Source organism: Alexandromys fortis, unplaced genomic scaffold, assembly GCF_014885135.2.
Source record: "Alexandromys fortis isolate MF-2015 unplaced genomic scaffold, M_Fortis_MF-2015_v1.1 scaffold_177, whole genome shotgun sequence".
NCBI lineage: Eukaryota > Metazoa > Chordata > Mammalia > Rodentia > Cricetidae > Alexandromys > Alexandromys fortis.
Window position 1 is genome coordinate 2,296,942 of NW_026068056.1, and position 15,576 is coordinate 2,312,517.

The window sequence follows — 15,576 nt, forward strand, 5'->3', positions numbered from 1 at the left end:
AACCCATTTCTATTAATCTGTGTATCGCCACGTGGTCGTAGCTTACCAGCAAGGTTCTGTTCAGCGTCTGTCTCTAGCAGGGCTATATATGGCTTCTCTCCAAGTCTGCCTTCATTCTCCCTGCATTCAGTTTAGTTTTCCCCACTTACCTCTATTCTAACCTGTGCAGGCCCAAGACAGTTTCTTTATTCATTAACCAATAGAAGCAACACATACACAGAAGGACTTATGTTCTTCAGCTCCGAGTTTCCATGAAGGTTTCCCTTGAGGTTTCTTTCTCTTTATATGCCTTGCTTGGGTGTTGTTTTCCTTAATGCTCAGGTGTCCTAGAGTGTTCCCTTGCAGCTCTTTGGACTGTTTGAAGATCCTTTAATGCCTTGTCAGGTCATATGCAGCTCCTTGACTCTGGGGTTATGTCTCTGAGGTCAGGCTCTGGAGCTCACCTTTTTTCCTGCAGTGCTTGCTGTCAGTGTTCTCTCAAGAGGGCACTGAGCACTCATGCTCTGCACTCCTTCTCAGCACACCGTGTTCTGTGGTGAGGCAGAATGGCCCAACCCTGGGCAAAGCCTTACAATATTGGGGAACCCACTTCCTTTTGAGTGAAAGGGAGTGCCCACCACTGAGGGGGCATGACACATGCAAAGTGTTCTTTGCCATCTTGTATGTGTTCCTGGATGTTTTCCTCCACTGGGTCCTGACACCTCCCACAAAGTACTCCTGTCAGTGAGTAGTTGCAAAAATGGATATCCTGTTGAGGGTTAAGGCTAGAACCCCTTTTCTGCCATCTTAGCTCTAACTATGAATACGTCTCTGCTTGTGTTGTTGGCTTGCATCAGAAAAGAACCTTCAGTCAACTTCCCAGCTTTCTATGTACGTGCAATACTGTTGGCATTTGCCTGTTTTCTGGCAATAAGTGTTGTGGGTTCCCATACTTTCTCAGCTATTTCTCCAATAAGCTTTGTCCTCTCTGTGCCTTGTCCCCTTGGTTGGAGAATGATGTTTATAAATCAAGAAACAGGGTCCTGCTGAGTGGCTGAGCAGTTAAAAGTATTTGCTACTCTTGAGAAAACCTGGTTCACTTCCCAGCATCCACATTGTACATCTCACCTGTAACTCCACTTCCAGGGAATTCAGTGCCCTCTTCTGGCTTCCACAGGCACTTGTACACATATGGTACATATGCATACACTCCACAACACACATACACACATAAAATAAAGTAAATCTTTAGAATTGGTGTAAGAGAAGATAAAATGTCAAGCGCAAAAAAAGCAGGTCATGGTGGCACATGGCTTTAATCCCAGCACTCACAAGGCAGAGACAGGATCTCTCTAAGTTCCAGGCCAGTGCAGTCAGTCAACACAGTGAATTCCAGACCAGACAGGGCTACCTAGTGAGGCCTGTCTCAAAGCAGGAGGGAAGCTTGTCTTAGTCACTGTTCTATTGCTGTGAAGACCCATAACCAAGGCAACTCTTACAAAAGAAAGCATTTGACTGTGGGTTTCCTTACAACTTTAGAAGGTTTACCCCATCACCGTGGTGGTGAACATGGTGGCAAGCAGGTAGGCATGGTACTATAGTAACTGAAAACTACACCCTGACCCACAGACAGCAGACAGAGAGACACCGGGCCTGGCATGGGCTTTTGAAATCTCAAAGCAACACACCTCCTAGCCCTTCCGAACAGTTCAACTGGGAACTAAGCATGCAGATGTGTGAGCCATTGGGAGGCATTTGCACTCAAACCGTAAGAGTTGTAGGTACGAAAGTGTGCCACTCTTTTCTATGGTGATCTGTAGGTGTGTGTCTTAAGGTTTCTGTGGCTGTGCTGAAACAATGAACAAAAGCTATTTGGGGAGAAAAAAAGGTTATTTGGTTTACATATCCTGAATTTCAGTCCATTGAGGGAAGCCAAGGCAAGAACAGGATGGGGACCTCAAAGCAGGAGCTGATGCAGAGACCATGAAGGAATGCTACTTGCTAGCTTGCTCAGCCTGCTTTCTCTTTGCATCCAGGACCACCAGCCCAGGGGTGGCACCACCCACAATGAGTTGGGCTCTCCTGCTTCTATCACTAGTTAAGAAGATGCCCTCCAGTCTTGCCTACAGCACCATCTTTTGGAGACAATTTCTCAATTGAGATTTCCTCCTCTCAGTTGACTCTGATTTATGTAAATTGATATAAACTAGCCAGCACAGCAGGCCACTCATTTCTGAGACACCAGGTTTCCAGCTCATTGCCTTTGAAGAACAAGGAGAGAACACTGAATGCCGTGTGTAGCCTGTGTTAGGCGTGTACTAAACCAGCCTTCACACGATGACTCAGGTGCCCACCCGACACCCCAGCAATCCCCTCCCTTTCTTCTGTGTGGCAAACATGCACATATTTACTCAGTCACATAACCCAGAGAGTGGTCTTAGGTTAGCTGACTGAAAGACGTGTAGAGAGCTTCATGATTAGTTCAAGATGTGCTTGAGTCCTCTGGGATCAGTGCTGAGGGGGTAGAGCCAAACCACCTGATGTTGAGTTGGGAGGATTGGTTCTCATTTCCATGGTCTGAAATGTAGATAGCACCATTGTTTCTGTTTGTATTTTGCTTGAGCCCGCCCTCCATCCTTCTGATTTATGAATTGTAAATTACTTTTAGCAAACCATTATATTCATGAAGTTTTACTGTGTGCTGTGTCCTTCTGACATATTCCAGAACAAGGAACCTTTGAAATTCCAGATATTTCTGTTTATCAGTAAACCAGATGTGGGTCTCTGGTGTGCCACAGCTGTAAAAGTATGGCTTGTTGCCAGTGGTAGCAGCCATGTGCCTTTTTGTGGTTCTGATTACATGGAGATACATGTGCCAGGAACTGAGTGTTGAAGCCAGCTGGCTGTGGCTCTCAGGCCCTCACCTCACCTTGCATACAGACCTGCCTCTTTGCCATCTCAGTGGGCTGCTGAGATGGAGTGGGGTGCAGATGTTCTGGAGCCTGCTAGTTTTCCCCATTGTTCTCTTGGATTACTCTGAGAAATCAAATTAAGTTAGCCGTAGCCAGGCAGTGGTGGCTCATGCCTTTAATCCCAGGACTTGGAAGGCAGAGACAGGTGAATCTCTGTGAGTTCAAAACTAGCCTGGTCTATAGAGCGAGTTCTAGGACAGCCAAAGCTACAAAAAGAAACCCTGTGTGTGTTGGGGGGTGGGTACTGCCTGGCTTGACTGAGGTGCAGGACCCTAGTCCTTACAGTTTTTCTTATACCACCATTCTGCACTCCCTGCAAGCTTCTCCTGAGGCCATTGCCCATTCCTACGACCTTGGAGCTGTCCGCACACACCATAAGGCAGCTTGCTTCCTTTCTCTGGCCGGCCTGTGGCTAACTGGGCTGGGTCAGGATGGGCCCCAAGGCACCAGCCAGGTGTGTCCAGTGGGGCCAAGTCTCATAAAGTCAATCAAAGACTCTAGAGGATGGGTGGAAGGGAGGGCTGCATGGCAGAAACTGCAAAGAGAAATTGCACAAAATAGTGGCCAGAGCCATGAGACAGAATGAGGAACTCATCTGCTGGTGGCAGCTGCTCCATCAGTCTGGATGCCTGGGTATGCCACCTACACCTCACCTTCAGGTTCTGCTCACTAAGGGCTCCAGACCACAAGGCTCAAACCTACTTACTGTGGAGGCAGATGTGGGAGAATGGCCTGCCTGCCACTCTCACACCCCTGCTTCTCTTGAGAGGTTGGTGGTAAATTTTCTAACCCAGCAACAGCCATTGGAACTTCCCAAGGTCATCCTGCAAGTCAGGCCTGAGGCCGGATGTGGAGATACTTCCAGCCTCCTCTGCTACTACTTGCTTTCCAGCTAGATACCTGTACTGAAATCACAAGAGCCCCTGAAGAGATGGGGGCTGTTGGGGTGCCATGGTATCCGCTTAGCATCCACATTGCCTAAGAGGTTGCTGGGATGCACTTTGATCTTACTCTGGCTTTTCTCCACTGACTGCAGCACAACATAGCAGCGGATTAGAAAAGTACAGAGTGCTGGGTGGTAGTGGCGCATGCCTTTGATCCCAGCACTCGGGAGGCAGAGGCAGACAGATCTCTGAGTTTGAGGCTAGCCTAGTGTACAGAGTGAATTTCAGAACAGTCACGACTGTTACACAGAGAAACCCTGTGTCGAAAACCAATCAACAAAACAAAAAATGCGTAGAAAAGTGCAGAGTGAATGAGGCTACCACTGCAGGAGCCTAGCCAGTCCCTTCCCAGGGTGGCACCCTGTGACTTGACATCCTTCATGAGACTCTCTTTGTCAGTGCTCCACAGGCCCCACACTGCCACCCTGGGGTGTGCTCCCAATACACAAACCTCTGGAAACAAACCGCAGTACAGCAGTAGTGGACAGTTGTCAGAATTTGGAAGCTGAGGAGGAGAGGGGTGTGAAGAAAGGCTTGTTAGGTCTGAGGCGCACAGCATTTTCTAAGACCTGAAGAGTCTTTGGCAGGCAGGGCCAGGGAGAGCCCATTCCACCTCGGGAAGAGCCCGTGGGCCTCCAGCATCTAGGAACCTGGTGGAGAATAAAGTCATGAGGGAAGGTCCAGCAGCCGGACACAGATCACAAGGTTGTCTGGTAAAGTCAGATACATGGTGGGAGTGCAGGTTCTGGGATGGGAGGACTCAGCTGTGTGCTCTCCAGAGCCTCATTAGTACCCTGACCGGAAAAGATCCCTTATCTGCTGGAATGTGTGCAACCACAGAGGAGTTAAAGGTTCGTGTGAAGGCAGTCCTGGCAGGGCAGGGCACTTTGCCTTCCCTCACCTTTATATCTTGTGTCATGGGCTGTACTGGCACAATGGTGGGAGGGAGTTGGTTGTTTGGAAGTAGAGCTCATGGGAAGGGGACATTTATCTTGAGTAGAGCAGGATAATGGTGAGAAATTACGTTTGCATGAGATGATGAGAGGGGGCATTGGGCTCAGTGCTGAGATCCAGATTAAAGGGTGCACTCAGGCCTATGACTCTCATGCATGCCAAAGACAATGCAGCCTGTGTCCTGCTGGAAGGCAGCTTTGTCCATGCTGAGCGATTGTGGCCTTGGCACGTCCAGATGAGGATGTGACTGCCACCAGCCTTCCCTGGGTCCCCAGCTCATTTCACAACCATAATAGGTATAGTTTCTGAAGGCAACTGACTATCTCAGAGTAGGCTTTGCTCCTACCTCCTGCCCTGGGAATGAGATGTCAGTCACTCCTTGACAGCCTCCCTGTTGGCTGGCAATTACCCCAGCACCCGTGAGGGAGGATAGCAAAGACAGCAAGCTTGGCAGGGTGTCGGAGGGAAAATGACCAGTTTTTGAAGGGATTCTTGATGACTTGATAATGGGCTGTTTGTTTCATTTTACCTTCTCAGAAGTCTTTCCAAGCAAAGAGCAGTTCATTGCCTTTATTGATTATTTTTGGTTCTCTATTTGCTCACAGCCTGCAGAGCTAGCCATGTTCACTTTACATACGCTGGCACATACAGGTGCATATGCAAGTTTATATACATTTTGATGCTATTGTCTGAATGAGCAGCTGTCACCCTCCTCCACTCCTGATTTCCAGCCTGCCCCTTCCATGAACGCAGGCATTTCCTCCATACCCTCAACACCATCACCATCACAGCACTGGAGGCTGTGCACTGGAGTACCACACGTCCTAAGGGCTGCCAGGCATGCTGCTCCTGGCTAGCTAGTTCTATAGCCTCTTTCCCTACAAAGGATAAAATGGGACTCAAAAGTCATGTTTGCTGTTTATTTTTCTTCTATATAGAACACCCCTGCCACCCTGGGAATCTTTTAAAAAAATATTTGTTTTATGTGTATGAATGTTTTGCCTGCATGTATGTATGTATGTGCACTGTATGTGTGCCTGGTGCCTGCAGAGGTCAGAAGAGGGCACTGGATCCCCTGGAACTGGAGTTACAGTTATGAGCCACCATGTGGGTGCTGAGAATCAAATCCAGGTCCCGTGCGAGAGCAGCAAGTGCTCAGCCACTGGTCCATCTCTCCAGCCCCCACACTGAGAATCTTTAAGTCATCCCTGCATGCTTCCTTGTGTTCAGTGGGGGCTGTGGTCTCCATGAAAATCAGCTAAGGTCCTGTTCTTAGTTCCTTCTGCCGACCTTCGTCACTGTTCCTGTTGACAGAGGTGCCAGTAAGGTGATCACCAGTTCTGATTTGTCCATGGATTGGTGCGATTGTCCCAGAACATGAGAAAGTTCCACCAACCAGGTGGATTGGTCATCCTGCCACAGCAGACAGCACTTGGGAGAGCAAGTGACATCTGTGTGGACAAGATGGGAGATAGGAGAGCAGAACAAGAGCAAGCTGTCTGCTCACAGCTCCTGTGGGTTGCATGTGTCTCTCTGTCCACAGTGGCTCCTCTTTCCATCACTGCCCTACTGAGAGCCGACAGCCTGACACCCGACAGCTCATAGGTCCCAGGCACTTCAGTTTGTCTTTCAGAAGATTACCAGACTGGCAATCTTCATGGTGTGTGTGTGTGTGTGTGTGTGTGTGTGCGCGCGCGCGCGCAAGAGAGAGAGAGAGGGCAAGAACAACCTTGGGTGTCAGGAGCTCAGTACTTAGTTTTTGAGACACGGTCACTCACTGATTTACCTAGGCTGACTGGCCAGCAAGCCCCAGATCCTGTTTCTGCCTTCTTAGTCCTGGGCTAATATATGAACATGCACCATCACAGCTGCTTTTTATGTGGGTGCTGGGCATTGAACTCAGACCCTCACGCTTGCGTGGCAAGCGTGTTACCTGCTAAGCCGCTTCAGCTCTTCTACTTGATTCGTCATGAGTATCACTGAGTCTATGTTAGTATCTGTTTTACTTTTTTGAAATAGGTAAGTGAGGATGATCCTGCCTCCACCTCCCAATTGCTGGATTCCAGGCATAAACCACCATGCTAGGTTTATACAGTGCTGAGGATTAAACCCAGTGTCACGTGTGAGCACTTTACCAAACAAGCTACAGCCATAGTCCTAGTATCTGTTTCATAATCCTCAGAATCTGATGGATAATCCAGGGTGCTTTTTCTCACTCCAGGAAAATATTCCTAATAAGAGTAAGACAAAGCTCAGGATGCTGCCAAACATTTATGACAAGACCCAAGCACCCAGGTGAGCCTGGCTGCCAGCGTCTCAGTGAACAGGATTTGGAATGGTGTGTCAGAAAACTGGGACCAAAATCATTAATACTATTATTTCATTTTACATAGCCTTGGCAAAAACACCAATTTCCTAGAAAGATCCAAGCCCAAGCAGCTGTGCCCAAAGGTGTAATTACCAGGCAGGACTCAGAGGCCACAACGGCAAACCAGACTTCCTGTGTGTACGTTCTTATCCAGAGCGTGAGGCTATACTTGGGACATAAAACATTCAATTAACTCGTCAAAGACACAGTGTGATTAGTTGAGATTTATTTTGTCCTTGTCCTCCATCATTTGATTAGTGGATCTGGCCCCAGTGGATGAAAGCTGGTGGTGGTCCCCAGAACTCTGTGTATGATGAGGGTACGGCTGGAACCCCTCTGTCTTCTGCAGGCCTAGCAGGTGACAGGCCTGCCTTCCCATGTTAGCAGCAACAGGGCCCGCTGATAAACTAAGCTGTGGATAGGTGCTAACCTCGCCCTGGCACAAGAGTCTGGGCCTGAGGAAGACAGGGACCAGCCACCCCATGCCTTACCTTGTAGTCGAACTTCCTTTGGACTGCCAGCTCACAAATAACATGGAGATAGATTATGAAAGCTCAGCCTTAGCTTAGGCTTGTCCCACTAGCTCCTAGTACTTTAACCGTTTATCTTCATTTACATTCTGTCTTGTTGCCCATCACTTCAGCTTTCTGTACTGTTTCTGCTGCTTCCTTCTTGTCTGGCTGGTGACTCCGCCTTCTTCCCAGAGTTCTCTCTCTGCCCAAAAGTCCTGCCTAGACCTCCTACCTAGCTATTGGCCGTTCAGTTTTTTATTACACCAGTCCAGGCATAGCAATACATTTTCACACGGTGTACAAATATCCCACATTACCTGGGGAAAACGGCACCATGGCTCACTTTCCACAAACACAATACTCATTGCAGACGTGCTACACCACAGGTATCACTGTGTGTGGCCATTCGAAGGCCCTTCTGTGCTCTCAGAGAGGCACTGTTAAAATGGGTCAAATGACCCTTTCACAGGGGTCACGTAAGCACAAATATTTACATTATTATTCATAACAGTAGCAAGATTACAGTTATGAAGTAGCAACAAAATTAATTTTATGGTTGGGGGTCACCACAACATGAGGCACTGAATCAAAGGGTCACATCATTAAGAAGGTTGAGAGCCACTGTTCTGTTCAGAGAGAAGGTTCTGTTCAGGTCTGGGCTGCCTTGGAACCCAGACATATCCTTAGAGAGTCCTGGTATTATGTGGCCATCTGTCGCCATTAGGAACATCTCAATAGAGCTCCACCTCCAGGCCTGCTAGGAGCTGCTTTACCCAGAAACAAGGGGCCCAGTGACCCCCAGGATCATGTCCTTCAGAATTCCAGATCCTTCCTGGCCTAGCTGAGGCAGGTGAGGACCAGAACCTACAACAGCAGGCTCAAGAACAACTTCCCCCGTGTCAGACAGCTCTGGCAAAGGGGGTCTGGGCTGCACAGCAGGAGTTGGCACCAGTTCATCCTGGAGTCCAGGGGCAGACTTGCCCACTAGCACCTGTTCCTTTCAAGTCCATATCACCCAGTTCTGAAGTTCTTACGTCTCACGTGGCCTGGACAGATGGTAAGGAGCTCTGCTCACCCTCTCCCTGGCACCACCGTGGGAGAGTCCCAGGGTCGGAAGTCCGAGTGTCACTGTAGCCACAGTGGGAACCGCCCGCTGAGGCACTCCCCCCACTAATGGCATAATAAAGTGCTTTGTTACCTGCGAGGGAGAGGCCTGATAAAAGCAAAACACTATCACACTGTCTGCGATTAGAAGGCAGCCAGGCCCTGAGACGGAGCGACATACATGAGCAAATATAATTTATTTCTGTTCTCTGATTATGAAGGTCATGGTGGTTTAACCTGTGGGGAAGGCTGCAGACATTATCTGCTCCAATAGAACTGGGAAAGAAAACACCAGCAGTCATTAAAAGCAAATTACTTTGTTTTATGAAGATAGAGAGGAGAAGGCCTCCAAAACTCTAGATGTGGACTATTGGGGCACCATAGAAGGTAGACAACCGGGATACTGGGTACTGAGCTAGGATTTGGGCTCCACCTGCAGCTGGAGGGCAGGGAGAGGCTCCCCTAGGACTTCTAGGACCCTTGTCTCAAGGTTTTTCTGAAAGTTCAAAGATACCAAAAACATGCCGCTTGAGGATGTGATGTTTTCTGTTCCTGTGGAACCAAAGAGGAAGATTTCAGAGGTCTGTTCTTCTGGTCCTAAGAGTGGTTTAAAAGAACCAAAGAGTGGCACAGGGCCACTGAGATGGGCCACCAAAGTTTAGAGATGCTTACTTGTGCGAGTCTAATGGCCTCGGTTCCATCCCCGGAACCCCCATGAAAGTTGAAGGGGAGCCAGGTGTGGCACACACCTATAATTCCAGCACCCAGGAGACAGGTGGGACTACGCAGTAAGACCCTGTCTTTAAAAAAGGGGAGGGGTGGGCAGTGGTACCGCGTGCCTTTAATCCCAGCACATGGGAAGCAGAGGCGGGTGGATCTCTGTGAGTTCGAGGCCAGCCTGGTCTATAGAGCAAGTTCCAGGACAGGCTACAAAGCAACAGAGAAACCGTGTCTCAAAAAGCCAAAAGCAAACAAACATACAACAAAAGGTGGAAGGAGAAAACTGCCTCCACAAATTTGTCCTCAGACCTCCACATGTGTGCTATGGCACAAATACTTACACGCACACATAAATAATAAATGAAACATTAAAAAACAAAACAAAAACTGTGTGTGCGATGGCACAGCACTCGGGAGGCAGAGGCAGGTATTTCTGAGCTCCGAGGCTGACCAATGTGATCTCCAGAGCAAGTTCCAGAACAGATGGAGCTACACAGGGAAACCCTGTCCTGAAAAAACAAAGTTTTTTAAATTTATTTATTTGTTATGTATACAACATTCTGCCTCGATGTATGCCCGCACGCCAGAGGAGGGTGCCAGATCTCAGCACAGATGGTTGTGAGCCACCATGTGGTTGCTGGGAATTGAACTCAGGACCTCTGGAAGAGCAGCCAGTGCTCTTAACCTCTGAGCCATCTCTCCAGCCCGAAAAAACAAAGTTTTAAAATTTAAAAATTTTTTTAGAAAGATCCAAGCTCCTGAAATAGTACCACGGGAGTAGGGCAGAGGGTGCTTGGCTGCTCAGAGCATGAATTGGAGCCCTCAGAGGTGATGTTTGGGTGGTGAAAGTGGAGGTCCAGAGAAGAGAAATGCCATATGGCACCACTTACAGCCTTTAAAAGACAAACACATGCACATTTTACCACAATAGCTGAAGATCTAGATCAATTGCCTGTGACAGAATTTGTCTCTCAATATCCTTCTACCCAACATGCACGCTGCAGGGTTCCACCACGTCCGTGGCAAACCAAAAGGGGAAGCTCTGTTCTTGTCCCCAGAGATTCTGTGTGGTTGTGTGATGGATTCCAGCCAGTGGGGTGGGGAGAAGATCCTTTACTGAAATCCTGAGGAGCCTCACTCATCGGCCCTTCTCTCCCAGTGATGGCTAATGGGCTTCTCATTGCCAACTGGAACAGATTTAGAATCACCTAGACGTTACACTTCTGGGTATGTCTACAGTAATTTCCAAAGAGCTCTAGCTAGCTGGGTGGAGGTGGCTCATGCCTTTAATCCCAGCACTTGGGAGGATGAGGCAGGTGAGTATTAGTGAGTTAGAGACCAGGCTGGCCTACAAAGCGAGTACCAAGACAGCCGGACTGTCACACAAAGGAACTCTGTCTCAAACAACAACATCTTCCCATAATAATTGTTCATGTAGATAATTGTTCATGTTGGCCATGCTATTGGGTATTGCTTTCACTTGCTGACATCTTGGGAGGGTTTTCTCTGGACAGCCTCTCTATGTGCCCATTGCCTTATATATTGTATATAATTATTGTACTTATTGTATATAGCTTTTCTTGTATTAGTTAGTTAATAGTCTTTATTTTAGACAAAAAGGGAAAGTATTGTGGCATTTCAGTTGTATTTTCAGTAGGCAGAGCGGCAGTCGTGTTTTAAGGCTCTGGTTGTTATGTATGCACAAGGGCCCCATTGGTCAGTCACAGCCTCATCTTAGGTGCAATAAGGCCAAATCAGGGGCTGACTCAGAGACTGACTAAACGGGCCATCCCCTGAGTCATGCCCTTTCCAGGTGGAAGGCTGGAAGAGGGTAAGAGATGGCTCAACTGTTAAGAGCACTGACTGCTCTTGCTGAGAACCTGAGGTTGAGTTCTAACACCTACCTGGAAGCTCACGACCTTCTGAAACTCCAGTTCCTCTTCAGGGCTCTAAAAATATCTAGCATATAAGTGGTACACATATGTGCAGACAAATACACAAATACTCATAAAATAAATTAATTTTTTAAAAAAAAAGAAAAAGAAAGGCCCACAGGTTGGATTATTTGCAGTGGGTGGCACAGGTTCCTAACCTGAGGCTGATCATGAGCCTGAAGATCTAAAATAAAGAGACCGAGATGCGGAGTGGCCTGGAAGGCGAGGGATAGGATGTACAAGCTGCCCTGTGAGGAAGAGATGATGTATATTCCCTTTGTAAATTATTATCGTCGTTTTTAAACACTGCAAGTTTCCTGTCTGTGTTGGCCCTGACTTGAAGAGCTAGAGACATCCAGACCTGAGAGCTGCGCCTCTGTTTGCACAGAAAGGGCCTCTGACACTGGCTGAGGCACAGTTTGCAAGAGGCAGCTAAGCCAGGGCTTAGCCCAGGCAGCCTGTGACCACCTGGGAGTCCCAAGCCCAGTAAGCTGAACAAACCGCCGCTCATAACAGCCCGGACACTCCCTGACCCCTTTCTGGTTTTTTGTTTATTTTGTTGTTTTCTTCCTTTTCTTTTATTTATTGAATTCCGGCATAAAAACAAATACTATGGTTGAAAGAACCATTTTAATCAGGAAAATGAAAATATAACAAATATAAAACCTACAGGCATCTTGGTGAAATTGGGTAGGCTTCCAACACTAACCCGTCGCCGAACCCACTCGTCCACTTCCATGGCCTGCCTCCTTATTTTTCTTGAAAACACCCAGAACTCTTTCTGGGCTGTAACAGGAACCTATGAAAAGAAGGGGGACCCGCTAGGGGGGAACTGAACCCAGGGTCGGAGCATGCCGTGTTACTGCAGCCATAGATAGCTCCTGGGTCCTGTTCTAGCACCCTGCAGAACAAGGTCCTGGAGACAGGACTGGTGCAGCTCTGGACTCCCCCGGGGTAGCCGTTTCACAGTGCCCGCCCGTGGGCAGGTACTTCCCTTTCGCGGTCCCAGCCTAGGGTCCCGCCCCGCGCCCCAGGCCTGACCCCGCGCGGCTCTCCCCGGGGTCGGTTGCGCGGACCTGGGAGATAAGCGCGCGCCTTTGTTCCTCCCCAGCTGGGTAAACCGCACGCCCGCCCTTGCCGCGCCCGCGGGGGGGTGTCACCCTGAGTCCCGCCCCTGCGCCGCCACGGACAATGGGTCGGAGCCGCGCATTGTCAAGCACCGTGTGTACCAGGGGCGGGGCGGCAGGTGCACTGGCGGCGGAATGCGGGGTCGACGCGGGGCCGAGCGGCAAGGAACCCCGCGGGCAGGTGACCCCGGGCCGCTCCACCTCCTGCTGAAAGTGGATTCGGGGAGGTGGGAGCTGCGCGCGGGCGGTGGTGATGCGGGGCGCGGACCCGAGTCGCTACCGCCGCCTCCACGCGCCTGCGTCGCACACCTGGTGCTCCCTAAAGTGATTTACGAAGTGAAAGTGTTAAACGAGGCCACCAGCTGGAGCCCGGACCGGCTTTATGCGTTTTATTAGGTGTCCTATTATGGAAAATAAACTTTAATCCGACCATAAAATCCAAATCTGAAAAACATATTCGCCCTTGTAGTCTGAATACTGCGGCATTCTTGGCGCAGGTCACACCTCCGAAGGATTAGTTTTATTGAAGGAGACACAGAGTACCGCGGGACTTTGATACTGGGGGGGCAGGGAACATTCCTCTTGGCACCCACACCTTGCGACGATTCCGAGAAGGCTCCGAGCCCCTTCCATAGGATTCCCAACACCTCCAGGACGCCTCCCAGAGTTCCCACCTACCTAGCTAGCCCTGGGGCTCGACGGAAGGGTCGGAGGACTCTCTCAGACTGTCCCTGCACCCCTGAGGATAGAGGAAGTCTACAGGGCGCCTTTAACTGGTAACCCTGAGAGGTGTACGTGGAACCACCCTGAAGCACCTGGCCAGGCGTGAAGCCACACTCAGTTCGGAAGCTGTGGGACAGAAAGACCTGCTTGGCGCTTAATTTGTAAGAGAAAGGAGAAAGGGGCGCGCAGAGGGGGTGGGGTATAGAAGGCAGGCAGAGGCTAGGGGTGAAGAAGAACGTCTTCAACTCTCTCTTTCTCTTTTTTTTTAGATGGGGTCTTGCTATGCAGCCCACACCGGCGCCTGAGGCACCTGACTAGTGGGATTACAGGCTTTTTATACAACCGCCATCACCAACTTCATCTTTTGGATGTGGTTCCCCTGTGTAGATCCTGGCTCAGATCGGCACTTCTCTGTAGTGTTGAGGTGATAAACATATGCCCCCTTCTCCCTCACTACTGTTTCTAAGTGTCCAGTGCAATAATGTTAACTAAACTCCTCTTGTAGCCGCCAGATCTCCAGAACTTTCTCATTTTCCCAAACAGAAGTTCTGTCCCTGTAAACAACTCCCTAGGACCCCCACCCCGCCTCTCCTTCCACCCATCGTCAACCACCAGGTCACTTTCTGAGGTCCTAAAATGACCCCATTAGTGTGGAAAGATGGCTCAGTGGTTAAGAGCAGCTTCTGCTCTTGCAGAGGATCTGAGTTTGGTGCCCACACCCACTTAAGGCCTCACTTAACTGCCTGTAACCCCAGCTCCAGGAGAATCTGGCTCTTTTTCCCTCTACCCTCCAAGGACACCTGCAGTCACATAATGATACAGAGACATGTGCATACACAGTTTTTAAAAAATTAAATGGTGCCTATACAAGTGAAGTCCAGTAGCGATGGTTTCCCTGTGGCTGGTTTATTTCCTCAGGGCAGTACTCTCTAGGACTCATCCATGCTGAGGCATGTGGCCGAGCTGCCCTTCCTTCCTTCCTTCCTTCCTTCCTTCCTTCCTTCCTTCCTTCCTTCCTTCCTTCCTCCATAGAGCGAACATTTTGTTCATAGATTCACCTGCTGTTGAATACCTAACTTGCTTCCAGCTCTTACCTCTTTTGAATAATAATGCCATAACATATGAGTGTGCTTATTTTTCCTTCAGAGCTTGCTGTCAGTTCTTTTAGATATTCAGACTAGCACTGCTGGCTCACATTGTGGTTTGGTTTACTTTTTGTTGCTGTTTAGTAGTAATAGGGATTGAACTGGGGGCCTCACATATACTAGTCAAGCCCTCTACTGCTGAGCTGTAGTCTCAGCCCAGTTTTGATTTTTTCGAGACACCTCTCCATTGCTTTCCAGGGTGACTGCACCACTTCCCTTCCATCCCAGCCAGCACACAAGGGATCAGATTTCTCCAGGTCCTCATACCAAGTTTTCTGTGTTTGTAGAGGGTGCATCTTCCTCAAGGTTTGACTGGCATTTCTCTTCCTAGCCATTCCTGCTCTGCGTCTGTTATAGTCCTTATGAGTCTTCAGTTGTGTTGTTTCGACCTTTGCTGTGGCTGAATTGTAGTTCTTTACTCTCTATGTTAGCCCATTGGCTTGCAGTGTTTCCTGCCTTTCCTGGGTGGACCTTTCTGTTAACTCTGCCTTTTGTGGCACTGAAGTTTTTTCACTGATGGACTCCCAGTTGCCTATTTTTGCTTCTCTTGTCCGCGTTTTGGGGCTCATAAAATTATAAACTTTCCTCTCCAAACTGGGCACTGGGCTGGGGAGGGCTAACATGAAAAGAGCAGACCCATCTCCTCTACTTGTAGTTGCCCTGGGCTTCCAGACTCTATACTATTAACCTCTCACTGCCCTCGGGGGCTGGAAAGGGTGTAGATTATTTTATTGGATCACTAAAGAAATCGGTCATCAGAGTTATGGGAGTCCTGGTCAGTTTTGGGTGGGGGGGCTCTCTAGACGAATCCAGACTACATCACACAGCAGGGCTGCAGAACCGCTCTACAGACGCACTGTAAAGAGACACATCATAGGGACCAGGCATCGCCAGCTGCGCGCTTGGTCACCTGAGGATATGTGAGTACAAAGCTTGGAATTCGAACTCCCGACATCAGGATGCCCACTGTGTAGACCTAGCTGGCTTGTGATTCTGGGAACCCAATCCTTGAGACTGCAAAGCCATTTTCTAGCCCCACCACCCTAGCCCAGGGCCACAGAGTCTCAAGTGAGGACGGAGGAGAGGCCTAGGGC